Source organism: Triturus cristatus, unplaced genomic scaffold (assembly GCF_964204655.1).
Source record: "Triturus cristatus unplaced genomic scaffold, aTriCri1.1 SCAFFOLD_141, whole genome shotgun sequence".
Taxonomy (NCBI): Eukaryota; Metazoa; Chordata; class Amphibia; order Caudata; family Salamandridae; genus Triturus; species Triturus cristatus.
This window is the reverse complement of record NW_028188323.1, coordinates 363,672-380,033: the sequence shown is the minus strand read 5'-3', so window position 1 is coordinate 380,033 and position 16,362 is coordinate 363,672. Positions and strand designations below refer to the sequence as shown.

General features: G+C 45.8%; 1 long non-coding RNA gene across 1 annotated transcript in view; it reads right to left on the bottom strand.

The window, feature by feature from the left end:
• LOC146769068 (uncharacterized) overlaps positions 1-3,004 on the bottom strand; it is a 63,361-nt gene extending 60,357 nt beyond the window's left edge. Inside the window, exons 1-2 of the long non-coding RNA XR_014976503.1 lie at positions 2,239-3,004; positions 439-564 (exon numbers count right to left, since the gene is read on the bottom strand). This is a non-coding gene — a long non-coding RNA (uncharacterized LOC146769068). The remainder of the gene's footprint in view (positions 1-438; positions 565-2,238) is intronic.
• Positions 3,005-16,362: the final 13,358 nt, after the last annotated feature.

Genomic DNA, 16,362 nt, shown 5'->3' with positions numbered 1-16,362 from the left:
TAATGTGCCTGCAAAGCACATCATGTAATATGCAGATGGCAGAACTGTATATTTTTTTGGGGGGGTGTAGCTAGGTAAGTGGGTTACTGCTTTGAACACAGATCCTTTTGTTACTTGCAGTTCTTAAATACTAAGCCTTTTAATATAGCACAGAGAGCTATGTAGGATATGTGACTGCTACGCCTTTTAACCCTCACTGACACATGCAACACATCTTGTACACTGATTTACACACTTGCGTGATTTATTGTCAATCTGCATGTTATGTAAATCTCTCTGACACCCTGCATTGGGATGCGAGGTTAGTATTGGGCACGCTGCACCTCCGCTCCTACCTTTGCTTTCACCTGCAGTGGAGTAGAGAGTGGCGTCATAAATTAAACACTGCCAATCCACCCCCGCTGCTCACCGTCCTTTTTCCCCCCCACACCTCCTCACCTGCTACCTGCCATGGGCGGCAATTTGAGGGATAGCCCCGGGCGCCAGAAGCTCTAGCTACGCCACTGGCAGGAGGTCTGATTCCTGCTCAGGGTGACTGGATTCCAGGATGCAGTTCTTCATGCCCTTAAAAAAAAAAACGCAAAGTCAAATATTAATGTTTATATAAATGACAGAAATGCAGTCTGCAGCCTCCTCTAAGTAATTAAGCACGCACATTCTGAAGAGAGAAACACTGACGCAATGTCCTTTTTTGGAATACACACTAACCTTGTTTAAAACCTGTTCTTTCTCGATGCTTCACACGACTGTGCGTAGGTGACTCAAGCAAATAAGGGTTAAATGGCACTAGCCAGCCGCCATTGTGGCACCCCTATAAATGGCACAGGGAGCACTCCAAAGGAGTGCTGAGACCCGTACCACAAGATCGCAGGGAAAAGCAAAGCCTGCAATTAGGTAAAGGTCGCAATACTAATAGGCATGAATTACCCCCTTAAGGACTTAATGAACATTCATTTCGAGGAACTCAAGTGAAGGAAAAAAACAAATGCCCAGAGTTCACAGTATAGTCAGAATTCCTTGGCAGCGATAGGACGGTGAGGTACTCACCCTTCTGGTAAAAAAGGAGCATTTGGATTAAATGGAAGTTTAAATCACAGCATAACGCCCCCACCAACAGACAGAACACGCACACCATCTTAAACAGATTCAATTACTCCATCGAAAACTGTTCAGTAAGCAGCGTATGGCTGAAAAAACAGACGAGGAAAATAATCGGGTTCTATACAACAATGACACAATTAAAAAGAAATAAAACGTCCCGACAAGCCCAATTTACTTAGGTAGAGGAAGGGGAATTGTAAAGAAGCTTAATGTGGTACAAATGAAATGCTAATGTGCAAATGATTTTGCTCAAATAAACTAATGAAAAAGATTGGGCTTCAAGATTTGCTTTCTCTAAAAGTGTGTTCCAGATTTAACTGTGTACAATCAGGATCTAGCTTAGCTGTAATAAGAACATCTTCAAAAATACTTCCACGTGACTTATGAACATATAGACTCCTATCTGGACAAACCCTTTGCCATTTCTGGACCAACTTACATAATCTTTGGCGCCCCCAAGGGAGCTGATCGTGGTGGTCAGTGGGAAAGTAGAGAACAGCCACAAGGTTGCAACTTTATGGCTTACAGTCATACAACGAGTAGGGGATTTTGAGATAAGCCATAAAGTTGCAACTGTGTGGCTGTTCACTACATTCCCAATGACCACCACCCGCTAGAGCTGTTGAATAGTTGAGCTCCTGGTCTTTGACAACAGCTCTAGCTGGTGGTGGTCATTGGGAATGTAGTGAACAGCCACACAGTTGTACTTTATGTCTTACCTCAAAATCCCTTACTGGTTTTATGACACTAAGCCATAAAGTTACAACTGTGTGGCTGTTCACTACATTTCCAATGACCACAACCAACTAGAGCTGTTGAATAGTTGAGCTCCTGGTCTTTGACAACAGCTCTAGCTGGTGGTGGTCATTGGGAATGTAGTGAACAGCCACACAGTTGTACTTTATGTCTTACCTCAAAATCCCTTACTGGTTTTATGACAGTAAGCCATAAAGTTACAACTGTGTGGCTGTTCACTACATTTCCAATGACCACAACCAACTAGAGCTGTTGTCAAAGGCCAGGAGCTCAACTATTCAAGTCTACCAAACGCTTCTGCCTGTAGAAGAACCACCCAAAATTCAGATTCATATGCAAATAAGCAGGCTTTTTCTAAAATAACACTCTCGGGGCTTTTACCTCTGCTTTACCATTGTGATTTTCATCTGCATGTATATCCATGGCAACGGTCTCCTCTTGAGGCTGACTCGCAAGATATTTGTCACTGCACTACAGGATTCCGCTTACAGCACACAGGATTCACCATGGGGAGTGACCCTTACACCAGGGAAGGAGCATTACCTCCATAGGTACAATACGTTGGCCATTCATAGTAGCCTCACGTATGGTGGCCTTTCTTCAAGTGGAAGCTGTGACGTTTAGAAAGAAGAGCAGCATATCATCTAACATGATTTTAAAATCTGCCGTGGACTAGCTGCTTTCAAATTACCAGAGAGCTATCGACGCGGAAATAATGATTACATGTCTTTATCTCCTTATAACCAGCTTAGGTGTCATTGACCATTATCGTTGGGCAGCTAGGCTTTGTTTCATAGAAGCAAGAGAGCTGAGCAGAAAATGCCTGCCTTCCATTAGGTCCGTGGATGGTTCTTCTATACAACTGTGTCCATGTGCAAAGAGACACCTCAAAGTTCAAAAGGTACATCCAACTTCAACAGAAAAGTGACGGTGAGGAACACAGTAGCTCAGTTCCTTGATTGACTTCGGATCCTCCACACAGTCCTGGAAAAAGAAAGAAAGAAAAAAAAGAAAATAATGCACACAATTCAGGTTTATTAGGCAAGCGTCAAACAGTTGGCCATAGATAAAATAAAAACATACATTGATCAACAATGATGGCAGAAACGTAAGATGAAAAATACAAACAAATAAATCATCATATCAGGAAAAGAATGATTAATGGAACATTTGGGAGAGTATTTGTAATTTACAACACAGCTATAAAAACAGGAAAAATAGCAGTCCTAGGAAGCACACAAACAATTACCAATCAGCTTTGTAAGTGCAGGTGAAACCTTAATGTTGTTACACTTTAAAAGCGGATAATAGAAGGGAACCAAGAAAGAGAGAGAGAGGCAATGAATGGGAACAGCAAGAGAACTAGGCTTGGGTTGAAACCGCTTCTCCGGAGCTCACTGCTTCTTCAAATTTCATCAGACATTTTCTTTCCCTTTATACATTCTTTCACTTGAACCCATTTGAGCGTTTAGACTCGAAGCAAGTTTAAGTCACTAGGCGTCATAAGTCCTGATCCGACCTGGTTTGTTTTTACGATGCACAAACATTATGTTCCACAGGTTATGCATGGCTCAAATCATGATCCTTTTTCCATTAGAACACTTTCAGCTTTGCTTGCTTTCAGGAAGGCCATGAAAATGTGGTTGTTCAGTAAATAGTGACCTGTGCCTTACACGAACCGGATACTCCAGTCCTCAGCGCCAAGACAGCTTTGGGTATTCGTGCGCTTAATGAATTTACTAACATAACATAAGGTGCAAATTGTTTTGGATGTCTGTCAATCTGGGTCACATTCTTTGCACCTTTAGCTTTTATCGTGCTCCAGTAGGTATTGGCTTAAGGTTGGAGCACGGAGTTTCAGGAAGCGTAGAGGTTTGCAGCGTGTTTTGGGTAAGAAACCTCATGGGATTCCTGGAAGGCACCCACTCCGAAATCACCTGGTTATCTAGTTTTCAAAAATCCCCGTCGCTCGTAGGTTTGCATGGGTCGCGCCATAGCATGGCCACAAATACAGTAGCTACCCCTATTGCTTATCTCTCAATGTAGCGCTTTAGAGCCTTCTGTGTTGTGCTCTCTTGGCACACCCACACAAGTGGGGTACCGTTCCGATCAGGAAATGCATGTGAACTCAGGATGGTAGGAAATTTGCGGCTCCCTGAAGATTTCAGAACTTTCCATCACAGAAATGTGAGGACAATGTGTGTCTTTTTTTTAACCAAACTTTGTTGTCTGCAAGGGCTTCTATGAGAGCACTGCAAATCACACACCCCTGGACTTCCCTGGATGTCTCTTTTTAAAAAATGCGCAGGTTTACTAGGTATCCCTAGGTGCTGGTTGAGCTAGGGACCAAAACCCACAGCTCCCCACATTGCAAAACAAGCATTTGCAATGCAATAGGTCTTGCATTTACGCAAGTTTATGCTATTGGCATTTAAATGACATTTATTTGTGTTTTGGTTTTTAAAACCTAAATAAAAGGCAAAGGCATTGTCATTTACAATGCCAATAGCTCAAACTTGCGTAAATGCGAGACCTATTGCATTGCAAATGCTTGTTAACTTTGCCTCTAAAATAGGGAAGAAACCTACAGGAGCTATGCTGCAAGTTTATCAAGCTAAAAGCATGGCCATAGCCACCTACGGCAGTGAAATTTGGGGATACACTGCCGTAGAATCCCTGCAGGTAGTGGAGAACAACTTCCTGAAACGCTTACTATGTGTCCCTCGTGGAACCTCTAACTTAGCGGTCCATGAGGAACTAGGGGTCCCCTACTTAAGTGATGCTCTTGCCCTGCGTCCCCTGATTTTTTTGGCTCAAGTGTTGGCTGAATAAAGACCTAACTCTTAACCATCTAATATTAAGGGAGTGTATGTCACTTGATAAATCGGCCCGTATCCCCTGGCTTACGTATATTAAAAAAACTTTGAAGGGGTAGGGCAGGGTGATTAATTCACCAACCCTGAGGCCATCGTCAAGAAGGATGTGGAATTTACTAAAACAGCCTTTCTGACTTTTAGGAGAGCGGACAGGGAAGCTAAGGAAGTGCTGAAACCTAGGGTCCGGACGTACTTAAAGCTTAAAACAACCCCGATGACAGAACCTTATCTTTTGGGGTCCCTGTCATCACATGAGAAGTTTTTGCTAAGTAGGTTCCCGGATGAACCTCTTCCACTTTTTGTTAGCTAGACCTAAGGGTTTTAGTAGTGGTCTAGCTCCCTGCAGCTGCGACCGTCTGTCTCCGCAGGATTTGCTGCACTTTGTTTTTATGCAAACTGTATGAGATTCCCCATAAGCACTTCCTGGTTCCCATTTTAAAAAGAATGAATTTTAAACAGGCTCACCCGGCCATTCTGTATCTCCAACTTTTGAAAGAAGACTATCTTTTTTTATAGTAGGGTTTTTAAAAGCTTCTCTGAAATCCAGGACTTGTATGGATGTGTAATGTTGGTACAACTAGGCAAGTTTATTATTTCTTCAGCTGATTCACTAATGGTACAGAAAAATTGTTTTAAACTATGTATCAATTCTTTTGTAACTGTTTTAAACATCTGTATTTGTGTAACTTATGGTTTTACAAACAAAAACCGAATAAAGTTTATTTGAATTTAATCTTCAGAACAAAAAACTATCCTTAATCTCGTGAGCCTGGACCAGATGTTTCCAGGTCTTCTCTTTAAGCCTAGTCCTACAAAATGCGAGTTCCAATTTATATGCACTGTGGCAAGCCACAACGCAATCCTTATCGCTAGGTACCTGCTTTACAGCTTTCCTCAGACTGCAAAGGGCTTTAGAGCAGTTACGGTCAAACACTCTGGGGTCCTGGGGCCTGGTGTTCGTTAGAGGGGCCATGAGTAATGCTAAATGCTTGAGACATACCCTTGAACGTCGATAGGATAGTCTCACTGGAGGCACCTAAATTCAAACATGTATGGATCTCATGCTTGCACTCCAAGATTTTACACTGTGTGTAGTCCACCTGGGACCATGTTAACTGCCTACCTTGATCAGTTGGAATAAGCACTCCCTGAATCTCAGGGGGGGACCCTAGGGCCACAGGATAACCCTCCCAAACACTACGGAGAGAGGGTTGTGATCACTAAAAGGACTGTATAATATACTAAAATTAGAAATACAAAGGAATAAGGGAGCGGACATAAAAATAACAAGCATTTACAATGCAATATGTCGCGCAACTGCGAGTTTTAGAACTATTGGTATTGTAAATGGCAATGCCTTTTGAAAAATTAACAGGTATTGTAATTTAGAATAGTAATTTTCCACCAGTACCATAACTACCACTATTATCACTATCACCACAGAGTAGTAATAATTGAAGTGGTGGTTATGGTACTTGTGGTGGTTGTAGCGGTGGTGGTATTGGTGGTCTACGTGGATTTTATTTCATTACTTATGCTACTGCTTAAAAAATGTTAACAAAAAAATACAAAAACTAAAAAACATTATCATTTGCAACGCCAATAGCTCAAACTTTTAATAATGCCAGCCTATTGCATTGCAAATGCTTGTTTTATGTTGCAGGTATGAGGTGCATCATCTACTTCCCAATATACAATCTTAGATTTGTAGACACTCGTAACAGTCCTATGGTAGGAGGCACGTGTTCAGCCAGTGTAAGGCTAATAGATACACAACTTTGCATTTTGATACCTGAAGTTTTAAATTACAATAAATGTAGTAGACCTCAGGCAGGAGACTTGAGTAGCCAGTAACTGTGGAAAGAGCAATAACTGTAGAAACCGGTGCTTTATTTCACCTTTTCCGTGGTGTGAAGGTTACGTAACTGTTTTATTGCATTCTAATGGGCACAATGGGGCTTTTTTACAAGTCCCTTGCACTGCCGGTGCTTCACTTGTGTGGGAAAAAGTGACGCATAAGGGGCTTGTAAATAATCCCTAATTTCCTGTTTCTCTGGCTCTAAAGCAGCTTTGCTGACCTGGTTCTCTGGCTCTACACGGCTCTGCTGACCTGGTTCTCTGGCTCTACAGCAACTCTGCTGACCTGGTTCTATGGCTCTACAGAAGCTCTGCTGACCTGGTTCTATGGCTCTACAGAAGCTCTGCTGACCTGGTTCTATGGCTCTACAGAAGCTCTGCTGACCTGGTTCTATGGCTCTACAGAAGCTCTGCTGGCCTGGTTCTATGGCTCTACAGAAGCTCTGCTGGCCTGGTTCTTTCCCTCTAGAGCAGCTCTGCTGACCTGGTTCTTTCCCTCTAGAGCAGCTCTGCTGACCTGGTTCTTTCCCTCTAGAGCAGCTCTGCTGACCTGGTTCTTTCCCTCTAGAGCAGCTCTGCTGACCTGGTTCTTTCCCTCTAGAGCAGCTCTGCTGATCTGGTTCTATGGATCTAGAGCAGCTCTGCTGACCTGGTTCTCTGGCTCTAGAGCAGCTCTGCTGACCTGGCTCTATGGCTCAAAAGCAGGTCTGCTGACCTGGATCTATGGCTCAAAAGCAGCTCTGCTGACCTGGTTCTCAGGCTCTAAAGCCGCTCTGCTGACCAGGTTCTCAGGCTCTAAAGCTGCTCTGCTGACCAGGTTCTCAGGCTCTAAAGCAGCTCTGCGGACCAGGTTCTCAGGCTCTAAAGCAGCTCTGCTGACCAGGTTCTTAGGCCCTAAAGCAGCTCTGCTGACCAGGTTCTCAGGCTCTAAAGCAGCTCTGCTGACCTGGTCCTCTGGCTCTAAAGCAGCTCTGCTGACCTGGTCCTCTGGCTCTAACACAGCTCTGCTGACCTGGTCCTCTGGCTCTAGAGCAGCTCTGCTGACCTGGTCCTCGGGCTCTAGAGCAGCTCTGCTGACCTGGTCCTCGGGCTCTAACGCAGCTCTGCTGACCTGGTCCTCGGGCTCTAACGCAGCTCTGCTGACCTGGTCCTCGGGCTCCAACGCAGCTCTGCTGACCTGGTCCTCGGGCTCTAGAGCAGCTCTGCTGACCTGGTCCTCGGGCTCTAGAGCAGCTCTGCTGACCTGGTCCTCGGGCTCTAGAGCAGCTCTGCTGACCTAGTTCTCTGGCTCTAGAGCAGCTCTGCTGACCTAGTTCTCTGGCTCTAGAGCAGCTCTGCTGACCTAGTTCTCTGGCTCTAGAGCAGCTCTGCTGACCTAGTTCTCTGGCTCTAGAGCAGCTCTTCTGACCTGGTTCTCTGGCTCTACAGCAGCTCTGCTGACCTGGTTCTGTGGCTCTACAGCAGCTCTGCTGACCTGGTTCTGTGGCTCTACAGCAGCTCTGCTGACCTGGTTCTGTGGCTCTAAAGCAGCTCTGGTGATCTGGTTCTCTGGCTCCAAAGCGGCTCTGCTGACCTGGTTCTCTGGCTCTAAAGCAGCTCTGCTGACCTGGTTCTCTGGCTCTAAAGCGGCTCTGCTGACCTTGTTCTCTGGCTCTAAAGCGGCTCTGCTGACCTTGTTCTCTGGCTCTAAAGCGGCTCTGCTGACCTGGTTCTTAGGCTCTAGAGCAGCTCTGCTGACCTGGTTCTTAGGCTCTAGAGCAGCTCTGCTGACCTGGTTCTCTGGGTCTACAACGGCTCTGCTGACCTGGTTCTATGACTCTAAAGCAGGTCTGCTGACCTGGTTCTATGGCTCTAAAGCAGCTCTGCTGACCTGGTTCTCAGGCTCTACAACGGCTCTGCTGACCTGGTTCTCTGGCTCTAGAGCAGCTCTGCTGTCCTGGTTTTCTCCCTCTAAAGCAGCTCTGCTGACCTGGTTCTCCCCCTCTAAAGCAGCTCTGCTGACCTGGTTCTCCCCCTCTAAAGCAGCTCTGCTGACCTGGTTCTCCCCCTCTAAAGCAGCTCTGCTGACCTGGTTCTCCCCCTCTAAAGCAGCTCTGCTGACCTTGTTCTCCCCCTCTAAAGCAGCTCTGCTGACCTGGTTCTCCCCCTCTAAAGCAGCTCTGCTGACCTGGTTCTTAGGCTCTAGAGCAGCTCTGCTGACCTGGTTCTCTGCCTCTAGAGCAGCCCTGCTGACCTGGTTCTCTGCCTCTAGAGCAGCTCTGCTGACCTGGTTCTTAGGCTCTAGAGCAGCTCTGCTGACCTGATTCTTAGGCTCTAGAGCAGCTCTGCTGACCTGGTTCTATGACTCTAAAGCAGCTCTGCTGACCTGGTTCTCTGCCTGCCTCTAGAGCAGCTCTGCTGACCTGGTTCTATGGCTCTACAGCAGCTCTGCTGACCTGGTTCTTAGGCTCTCGAGCAGCTCTGCTGACCTGGTTCTTAGGCTCTTGAGCAGCTCTGCTGACCTGGTTCTCAGGCTCTACAACGGCTCTGCTGACCTGGTTCTCTGGCTCTAGAGCAGCTCTGCTGTCCTGGTTTTCTCCCTCTAAAGCAGCTCTGCTGACCTGGTTCTCCCCCTCTAAAGCAGCTCTGCTGACCTGGTTCTCCCCCTCTAAAGCAGCTCTGCTGACCTGGTTCTCCCCCTCTAAAGCAGCTCTGCTGACCTGGTTCTCCCCCTCTAAAGCAGCTCTGCTGACCTTGTTCTCCCCCTCTAAAGCAGCTCTGCTGACCTGGTTCTCCCCCTCTAAAGCAGCTCTGCTGACCTGGTTCTTAGGCTCTAGAGCAGCTCTGCTGACCTGGTTCTTAGGCTCTAGAGCAGCTCTGCTGACCTGGTTCTTAGGCTCTAGAGCAGCTCTGCTGACCTGGTTCTTAGGCTCTAGAGCAGCTCTGCTGACCTGGTTCTATGGCTCTAAAGCAGGTCTGCTGACCTGGTTCGCTGGCTCTAAAGCGGCTCTCTGCTGACCTGGTTCTCTGGCTCTAAAGCAGCTCTGCTCTGCTGACCTGGTTCTCTGGCTCTAGAGCAGCTCTGCTGACCTGGTTCTCTGGCTCTAAAGCAGCTCTGCTGACCTGGTTCTCTGGCTCTACTGCAGCTCTGCTGAACTGGTTCTCTGCCTCTAGAGCAGCTCTGCTGACCTGGTTCTTAGGCTCTAAAGCAGCTCTGCTGACCTTGTTCTCTGGCTCTACAACGGCTCTGCTGACCTGGTTCTCTGGCTCTAGAGCAGCTCTGCGGACCTGGTTCTCTGCCTTTCCAGCAGCTCAGCTGACCTGGTTCTTAGGCTCTAAAGCAGCTCTGCTGACCTTGTTCTCTGGCTCTACAACGGCTCTGCTGACCTGGTTCTCTGGCTCTAGAGCAGCTCTGCGGACCTGGTTCTCTGCCTTTCCAGCAGCTCAGCTGACCTGGTTCTCTGCCTTTAGAGCAGGTCTGCTGACCTGGTTCGCACGGCGATTTAAAAACCTGAGGATAAGTGGCAGGATAGAGTGCGGGGCAGATAAAAAGCACGGAGAGGCAAGAACAATACTGTTGTGTGTTGAGGCAACAAAAGCGAAAAAAAGCAAAGCCAATACCATGCGGCACAAAGTTCTTGATATGCTGAAGCGCTGACATTTATGTGCCTTGTATAGTTGCATCGCGCAGTGCAGCGCTGAAATTTAGGTGTCTGCCTTGTATAGTTGCATTGTGCAGTGAAACTGAAACCTAAATCAAGGTGGGAGCGTGTGAAAGCTTACATCGCTAGAGAGGAGACCCTGTGCGCGTGCAAATCGCCTGTCCGTGTGCGCACATGGTTTATCTCCCTTCGCGCACCAAACCGACAACCATAGTCTCGCCAAGGCGAAGCAACGCTTGTGCTGCGTTCGCTAGGCGAGACCTAAAAATCAATTATAGAGATGCACTCCCTACCCTAAAGGTAGGTAAAATGCAGGGACTGATGGAATTCCACAGTGAACAAGGTTATGATTCTTTATCACATTTAGCTCGGAGCCTTCCCTTGTATGTGCCATGTGTAACCCCTCAACCATCAAACATCTGGGCTTGATATTATTTGAAGCCAACGGAGGCTCACACAGATGACAAAATAACTAACTAGAATTACCTTCTCCTACCCATACCTTTGGTCTGACAAAGTGTCAATAGCAGGGCTTATAGATCAGACTACAAAGCTCCTACGCCCAGGCTTTGGAATTGCAGAAGTTAATTAGTGCAACGAATGTAAAACTGAGAACAGTTAACTTCAGCACTTGCAACATCCCAGACGAGATCCTTAACTTTCCCGCCCACATTCAATGAGAAAAAGTTATCAACCCCCTTTAGCCTGCCCTGTAAAGTAAGTTTTGTAGCCTCCCAGAAAAAAAGTTCGACTCTTTCCACATTTCCTAGAGGCAAATTACCTGTAATTGCCTAACAAAAGAGACCCACTGATCATCGTTAAATTTGGCTAAAAGGGTTGCGATATTCCAGGATAACAATAAGAGTTCCTGGTAATTGACTAAAGTGTTGGTGGGAGTAATTGTGTTTTGGTAGAGTGAATAAGTCAGTTACAAGCCTCCAGGTTACTCAGGGGAGCAAATCTAGTTCCAAACCTGGGAATACTTGAGGAGCAGATATGCATCTACCCCGAGGAGCCTGCACTGGGGAGCATGATTCCATATGTTCGTGTGAACCATTTCTGGCTTGTAAAAAAAAAAAAAAAAGTGAAGTAGGTCTGAGATCTGAATGCGAATAAAGTTGTCTGGACTCGTGCCGCAATGGTGGGCCTGTTGACATGTATCACCACACAATCTCCAGCCCACGTCTTCACATCAGGCCCCAACCAATTCATCCGTCTCACTAGGTTGATGACTCCATACAACTGCATCCCCAGATTAGAATGCCTATTTAGCCAATATACCACTTCATTCTTGAGTCCGTCATGAGATTCGGACCTTGGACTCAAAGGAGACACATTACCCAGAACAGATATGAATGGAGTGGCTTCAGGCATTAGACTGATTAGAGTCCCTGTGATAGGAAGTGGGGGGGCTCATTTAAGGTACAGGGGACTGGGGTGTGGCCTAAAGTGGACAAAAGGAGTGTTGTGGAGTGCCCTGTTAAGTTGAGGCATTTCAGAGGGGTGGGGGGGTCTGATTTAATTAAACGTTCTTGCAACAACCGTGGATGTACCAAGGAGGGCTTATTAGATGAACCACTTTTGAGCACCAAGGTCCGTTTCCTGCATTTGTTCTTGAGGTAGGTTTGTAAGACCTCACAAGAGGAGTCAATTGGGGGACCACTCTTACAGGTGAAAATGAAGATGCTAGAGCTGCTGGCAGGTTTCCTTATGTCGACCATCCCACATCTGAGTTATGGGATCCTGACACACAAGACGGTGATTAAGACATGAAGAAACAGATACAGAGCCATCCCCAGTCAAGGATAATCGTCTCTCAGCTAGGGCGCCTTTCTTTTCCCCATGCTCAGCTGATACTAGGAACGAATGGAAGCTAAGCGCTGCTTTCCAAATGAGGCAGCCACACAGGTAAGAAAAAAAACATAAGCAGTACCTGGTCTGTGCTCTGGAGGTTAAGCCAAGGGAGGTGACCCACCCTGCCGACGTCAGAAGACGATGGGCGCAGCGGGATTGCAGAGAGCACTTTAAGTGCGAATTGGAGGCCCCAACCCCTTCCTGGCAGCCAAGTATGCACGGTTGCCTCCAGGCATGAGGAGGTGAGGGTCGTTAAGTCCACTCCAACAGGTGCAGTCCACGGGGCTTACAAACCCTCTTGACCTCACTCAAAACGTAATTTCAGTTAAGTTGAAGGGTGGCCCACCGGGTTGTATTCAGAAGCAGAGCCCTGATCATCCAGACCTCTGGTGCTTCGGAGTAATGGCCCAGGACATAGGAAAACAGCGACATCCATGGATAACAAAGACATGGCTCATAGAAGGGGTGCTAGCTAGGGGATAATTGTTGCATCTACAATTGGACAGACATATGGGCAACATACGAGGCACACTTTTTTTTTGTTTAAAAGGAACACAGTCTGTTTCAGGATTGGATTGATGGTCAGGTATAGTGGGAAACGCAGAGAGGCAGCCTGCTACTCACAGCTGCAGCTATCATTAGTGCAGCTGGTACAGTTGCATTGGGGCCCAGGACTGTGAGGGGCGCACAGTGCCCAAATTACGTGGGTCAGAGTTTTTTTGTCAATTTGCTTGTTTGCGCTCTTTTATACTGCTAACATTTACTGCAGAACTTGAGCTACAGAAAAGTACTCTGAGGAATCAGATTGGACAACAGGATAAAGAGAGGCTGTGATCTAGGGTCTGAACTGAAAGATGGTCAACATTGAGATAAGGTGACAAATGAATCACTATCCTTGGACAGCTTCTGCAATGCGACCAGGTCTAATTCTTTGTACTATGTGAATGCATCAATTTGGCAAACTGTAAGGGCCTGGTCAGAAGTAGTTAAATTAACCTCGCTCTATCTATATTCAGGAGATTCCATCCCTCTTTGGATAGATACCATCATTTCGCTTTCGCAAAACGATGCCCTGCAGTGGCAAAATGAAATGACAATGCAAAAGACTTCAAGGCAAGGAGGGAGCGGTCCATGACATTGCAGGTGGCTCAGTCATATCCACGTGACCCCCACCACCAAGTGAAAAAGTGGACTACAAGTATTAGTCACACAGCTGTACAAATGGTTACCAACTGACAAAGTTGAGGCATCGGTCCATGTTCTACAACCTAAACTGCATTCTGGGGACCGAAATGAGATGTATTCTCATTCAGAATCACCTTGAACCATTGTGCCGTGGGCTAGTTGCTGGGTGTTGAGTGTGCATACTAAGCACATAGTCTGATGATAAACTGGCTTCCTACATACAACCCTTAAAAGAATATATCAAAAAACTCACTCACTCGAAAAGTGATTTTAAGTGGCAGTAAGAATGCAGTCTGGACATGAAACAGATTCTTGCTACCTTGAATTTGGTTTTTTATTTGTTTCTTACATAGAGCAATATGACTGCAGCCCTAGTGTGAGCAGACTTTGTAGGACCATTTAGCTTCCACTTTCTGCATCTCTGGCAGAAAACCAAGCATCGACTGGTGTCGGGGCCTACAGACAGCTGGGACACATTTGGGGTGGATTTAAGATAATGGCACGTATCCAGGGCCAGGATCTGGATAGAATCGCCAAATGCCCCCAAACTTGCCTTTAGAATGTTTTGGGGTGTTTCGCAATGCCATCTTAGCTGCTCCGGTGGCCCCAATCTTACAATGGTTAAGACTCAGCCAGTTCCTACTCAGAGAAGGGAACTTAATGTCAACTAATTGATGAAGTTTGATCTGACCGTCTGTGGAGTGCCTTTTTTTCTTTTTTAGAAAAAAGAAGATCCTTTAGCAGCAAAATTATTTAGCGCACACATGTCCACCAGCTTTTTTTGCAAAAATAAAATAAAACGGGTGCTCACAAATTGATCTGAACACAATATTTTTATTTTTTCTGGAAATGTCACACGATTGGACTGTAACGAGAAAGTTCCCTTTCATTGCAAAAACAAGCTTTTTGAATCCTGAATGGGCCTGGCGGCTCAGGCACTACAGAAATTTAGCCTGTGAGCTGATGCAAGATGTGACCTAATGGCTTGAGTGGTCGACCTCGAAGAGGGGGAACCGGGTTCGAGTCTCAGCAGGGACGCTCAAAATCCCGCAACTCTAGGTAAATCACTTAATCTCCCCATGCCCAACGAAAAAAAAGTGTCAGTTTTTAACGTAACTGGTGCTCATGTAAAGCCTCCGATACCTTTGGGTCAAGTCCGCGCTATATAAAATTCCAAACAAAATCAAACAAGCATTTGCAATGCAATAGGTCTCACATTTACGAGAGTTTGAGCTATTGGCATTGTAAATGACAATAGTTTAAATTCTCACAAATGCGAGACCTATTGCAATGGAAATATATTTTGTTTACAAGCGCTCCATACCGTGCATTCACGTTAACTGAGTGCACGCCCCTTTCTTTAGGCGAGCCCCCTAAAGACAGGGGCATGGCTGCTATTAAAGTTAGTGCAGTATGGGGTGCTTTAACCAAAAAAAGGATTGGTCTGTCAAGTTGACAAACTTTTTTTATGTAAAAGCGCCCCATGCGGCGGTTTCACTTTAATAGCGACCGCAGACCTTTCTTTAGACACGACTCGTCGAAAGAAAGGGGCGCAGACTCTTAACTTGTAGGCGCGGCATGGGGCACATGAAAACAACAAAAAACAAGCAATGCACGTACACAGTATGTAAACAGGATATGCATGTATGCAACCATGGCAACATGTAAGCTCTGAGACTGGCTGGCCTGAGTTTGGAAATGTAAAATGTTTCCTTTCCCCTGGTGATCTAAGGTGTACTGTTGGAAATTGTTTGGTCATTTGTACAGTGGGGGATGGAATAGGGGGGGGACAGAGCATATTAAAGATTTATAGAGCGTTGCTCACGTAAAAAATGTGTTTTTTTTTTAAAAGGCACACGAAGGTCACAGATGGGGGAGGAAGGGGGAACAAAGGAGGAATCATCCAAGCAGATTTACATGCACGGAGGGTGTTTAAAAGAAATGCAGCCGCCATTACTGAAGCTGGCGTCCAGTACATGCTGTGTACATTAACTAAGTTAATAGAGCTTGGAACTGCTGACAGCTCCAGAGTATGGACATATGTAAAAGGGCCAGTCCTCATGGGAGGTACTAAGAAGGGACTAATAAGCTTATGAACAAAATCAGGAGGCCAACATTTACAAAAGACAATGACAAGCCAATGGAAAATATGGGCGGAGCTTCAAGTCCACACCTCAATACAGCATGTCTCGAAGAGACAGCGCAAGCGCTGCCTAGGCAAGACCTAAAAAGGCAATGCTGGAATAGCTAGTCAATCTGTGCTGATACCACTGTGTGCCTTGTGTATCTAGTAAAGGGATCAGAATGTAATGCTTGGCAATGTAATAGAGGTGAAGTAGCACTGGATCTCTCTAATCATGTTGAGCAAAATATGGACTTGGGAAGACTCAGAAAAAGGCAAATGCAGTGGTACAGTCTGAAGAGAACCACAGTCACACCATGATGGTAACATGGTTTTCTTGCGAGTGGAGACACTATCATATTATCTGCATAAAATTGTTTAAGCTAAATCGATTGTTTTAACTCGGTGTTGAACTTACTGTCCTTTTACTCATTTTCAATTCTATTGCACTTACGATTGCACTTTGCTGGTGACAGTTGTTCAAGGGCTCAAGTCGTTTTAGCCAGATGGGAGAAGGAATTAGAAGCGCAGAGCGATTAGCGCTCTAGAGGTTCCAATAAACCTAGTCAAACTAGAGCGATGTATGGCCAACGCCGCTGGCAAGCCTGTCTGTGCCCAGACAGAACTAGCCAATATTCATGGCTCGTGACTTATGCGTCTACTCCACTCCGAAGAAGGAACCAGGAACATTTAATACCCTCCACTGATACGCTCACAATATTACAGACCACAATTTATAACCAACATGATAAAGGTACGGATAGTATATTTACCCAGATCAATATAAAGAAAAACCATACTTGCTGAACATAAGATCAATGGTGAAACATAGTATAGAGGTTTGTGAAATGCTGGGTTCAGCCCAACCAGGCATAGTTTTGCTGTCAGAAACAGATAGCAGACACCTTGTGCCCTCACTACTTGAGGCCATTTCGGAAGCTTTATATTTGAATGATAACCGACCAGTAGG